Genomic DNA, 3,974 nt, shown 5'->3' with positions numbered 1-3,974 from the left:
TATATATATATACTTGAGCGCGTGCGTAAGTGTGTGTGTGTGTGTGTGTGTGTGTGTGTGATGGATTCTCCCGTCATTAGACGGCGTATGAGTGTTCGACAATTTCTTACCGAACAACAACACAGACGACTGTTTATGGTGATCAAATGTTTTGTAGACATAAGCTCACTTCTTCTATCAGATCGGCATTACCTGCACATGTGGAACGGGTCCAACACGTCATATGTCGAAATGATTACAGTGCAACGTGAAAGGAAGTGCTTTGCAACGCAACGCTCGGTCTGGTAATCGAACCCACAATCTCGCAAATATGGCTGTTCCATACGAACAGATATTACTGCGACTTTCTTAACATCAAGGGGATATTTCCTCTAGCTGGTTAACGATCCACTATATTACGAGCAGGGTTTCAAAATTTCGCAGTAATGTCCGTTCGGAACAGCAATATTTAAGTGGCGACAAATATTCCTTGCCAGCAGAATTACTGCTTTCATCTATCATAGAGATTTTATAACCAGCTTATTTGTTTGCTGCAAGATCAGCGACTAAATGTCGCTTGAGTTTCTATAAATTCTGAACAAATGCGAGTTACTGCCATCTCAAAGAAACAATGTGGTCTACTGGTCCTGACCCTAGAAGGTGTTAATGCCTCGCTCCCCTGCTCGCAATATATCGGATGCAGGTTGCATTGTTTCCCGACAGGAAATTATCTCTTTGGCTTAAAGAAGACATTGTGTGTGTGTGTGTGTGTGTGTGTGTGTGTGTGTGTGTGTGTGTGTGTGTGTGTGTGTGTGTGTGTGTGTTTGGGTATGTGTGTGTGTATGTGTGAAATAATTACAAGAATGTTCGGCTAGCAGACACGCTCAAAAAGAGTCATATACGCACATATACATATATATGGATAGATAGATAGATAGATCGATGATATATATATATATATATATATATAATCATGAAAACATATTTACATACATATGTACTACATATATAATGGTTATATATGGTTATGGATGCGCGCGATAGGCAAAGACATTGAGGCTAATTCGATTCCACAAATTACAGTTCCACAGCGATACATACCTCATAAGCTATCTTTAGAGAACCGATATCAGCAATATTTTCTTTAACTGCTTTTTGACCGTCAACCTGTACATTTGAAAGAAAGAATCATGATTACCTTGGCCTTATATTTTTAATTCAATGAAAGCCCTGGCCCATTTACCTCTCTTTCAAACTCTCATGAAATATGCTGCGTTCATTTCCACATTGAGGACCCAATTTTAATTTGTACACCATTCCTCTTCTCTGAAAGAGGCCGATTAAAAGAACATCAGTAATGCGCCCTTTAAAAAGGCACAAAAAGAAAAATCATATTTCGAATGGAGTGCCCGCTATCGCCATATATGTTTTGTATTCTTTAATGGAGTTATGGAAAGGAATTTACATTTTGTTTTGGGATGTAACATCGTACATTATATTGTTACCAGGTTAAAATGAAGTAAATGACAATCTTCTTTGAAAAAATAAATTGAGCTGGGAAATGTTCACAACTTATATTACAAGCAGTGTTATGTCCACAACTTCTAGTGATCTCAATGGTATTGCGCAAGGTCAGTTCCTGAGAAATGGAATATATTTCCGGAAATGTTTTTCTACATCTGGTAGAATAATATAAACTTTATGTACATATTCGATAGTTCACGGGACAAGAGGGAAGCCTGTATGTTGCCACTACACTAAAAATACAAGCATATTTTCCGCCAATTTCCTCTCAAATTAAGAAGAGGAGATAGTTCAATCCTATATTGGCAAATCTATTATATCGATCCCAGTACTCAACTGGTACTTATTTTATCGACTCCGAAAGGATGAAAGGCAAAGTCTACCTCGGCTGAATTTGAACTCAGAATGGAAAGACGGATGGAATAACGCTAAGCATTTCTTCCGACGTGCTAACGATTCTGCCAGCTCACCATTTTACATTTGCAATAATGAGATACCTTTCATCGTAGAACTGAGCAATAGACGTTACACTAGCTATAATGCAAACATCAAAAATAATAGCACCACAACCACCAATACAACAAGAAAAATTGCAGCAGAAACAGATCCTTTTATGTATCGATATTGATAAACTGTTCTATATTATATTTTGAGAATTCTCTGCTAAACATAATCTTCTATGAAGATCTCCGTTATATAGACTATAGATTACATTTTTCATTAACGTTAATGCTATATCTCTGCTGTATGCGTGTGTGTAATTTTCATCGTTGTTTACCGTTGTGATCACGGTCACGTTGTTACTATCGTTGTTGTTGGAGCTTGTAGTACGAACCTGTGAAGTATATACATGTCTATTACAGATGAAATGCATTCATAGCCTGCTCAATAACATCATTGCTAAGTTTTACTTCTGCTCGTGTAATATTGTTAATATACTGAGTAGTTCATTTTAAATTCAAAATTTATCCGGACCCTTTAGAATTTTTACTAAATTGTGTACGGGATTTCCAATCTAAAAATCTAGCCCGCATAAATACTTAAAAATCTTATAGGGTTATATTTGAAATTTTTTCATCCCCTAAATACAAACGTGTCATGTGAATGTTTAATGTGTTTAGAATATTTTTACAGATTTTATTTCCTTGCATTTGCCAATGGTGTATTTGAATTTTGAAACAAAAATCAGAGAAATTTTTATCATACATAAGACAAAGAAGCTTCTGAACAACACATTCCTTTGTTTTATACCCAGAGAGAAAATGGAATCTTCATAATGTGTTGTAAGTTTTCTGAACTTACAAGATGTTGAGTAAAATAATTAAGAAATCAGTTGCCATTAGAATTCAAAACACGATGAAATGGACTTATATATATATATATATATATATATATATATATATATCTTTTGAATGGAACTCATTTTCAATTATAATTTATTTCCCATGATTTATAGAGTTTGATTTGAACGTAGGTCGACCACATTAAGTCATTTTAATATGAGTTCTAATGGAGCTGCTAACTCCCTTCCCGTAATAGAAGAAGAAGAAGAAGAAGAAGAAGAAGAAGAAGAAGAAGAAGAAGAAGAAGAAGAAGAAGAAGAAGAAGAAGAAGAAGAAGAAGAAGAAGAAGAAGAAGAAGAAGAAGAAGAAGAAGAAGAAGAAGAAGAAGAAGAAGAAGAAGAATATTTACCGATTTAAATTTACAGTTTTATAATTGATTAGAATTCAATAAATAATCTTATGGTGTAATTCAAACTGTCAACTTTATAATCGGAATATATATCTTCGATATCTTTCTTCAGTTTATTATAGTTATCTAAACAATCGTCACTCAACCATTTATCGTTAAAATAGAAGCTTGCCACTGAAAGAAAAGAAAAACATTATATCAAATATGGAAAATGTATTTAATCATTTAATCAAATATTAGTCATAATACTTAAACGTACTATAAAACAATTGAAGATATTTCAGTCTGTCATTTATGTGCTATACCTTCCATAAATACATATCACACAAGATTAATGTATATTTGAATTATTTAATCATATTTCTGAAATAACATAGTTGCAATCCAATGCATTTACAGAGCAAACATGAGCCAAGTACTTATGGACCAGAATTATAGGCAGGAGATCTACTTTGCTAAGGAATGAATGCATTACCAAGACACATTTTTATCGTCCCAATTCTAATAGATCTGCTTTGTACCTTATATTATCACGTCGACTTTAGTTATACTATGTAATTGTTAAATATTGGTAAAGTTTGACTTCGATGAAATTCAAATAAATTCCACTGGAATTTATGGGAAAAGGCACCAACTATTTACTTTGACGCTCGGAAAAAGTCTTTACGCTTCGACTGAGCCTACGCTCTTCAAGAGAAGAGAATAAGGGAGTAATAAGAGAAAATAAACAAAGTGAGAATGAAAAAAACACTTGTGTATATATTTATATATATATATAT

At 33.8% G+C, this 3,974-nt stretch overlaps 1 long non-coding RNA gene across 1 annotated transcript in view; it reads right to left on the bottom strand.

The window, feature by feature from the left end:
- Positions 1–3,363, bottom strand: part of LOC128248582 (uncharacterized) — a 4,481-nt gene extending 1,118 nt beyond the window's left edge. The window contains exons 1-2 of the long non-coding RNA XR_008264760.1: positions 3,196–3,363; positions 1,081–1,146 (exon numbers count right to left, since the gene is read on the bottom strand). This is a non-coding gene — a long non-coding RNA (uncharacterized LOC128248582). The remainder of the gene's footprint in view (positions 1–1,080; positions 1,147–3,195) is intronic.
- Between the last annotated feature and the right edge of the window lie 611 nt (positions 3,364–3,974).

Source organism: Octopus bimaculoides, chromosome 8 (genome assembly GCF_001194135.2).
Source record: "Octopus bimaculoides isolate UCB-OBI-ISO-001 chromosome 8, ASM119413v2, whole genome shotgun sequence".
Classification (NCBI taxonomy): domain Eukaryota; kingdom Metazoa; phylum Mollusca; class Cephalopoda; order Octopoda; family Octopodidae; genus Octopus; species Octopus bimaculoides.
The sequence above is the reverse complement of the archived record's forward strand: the minus strand, read 5'-3'. Positions and strand labels throughout refer to the sequence as shown.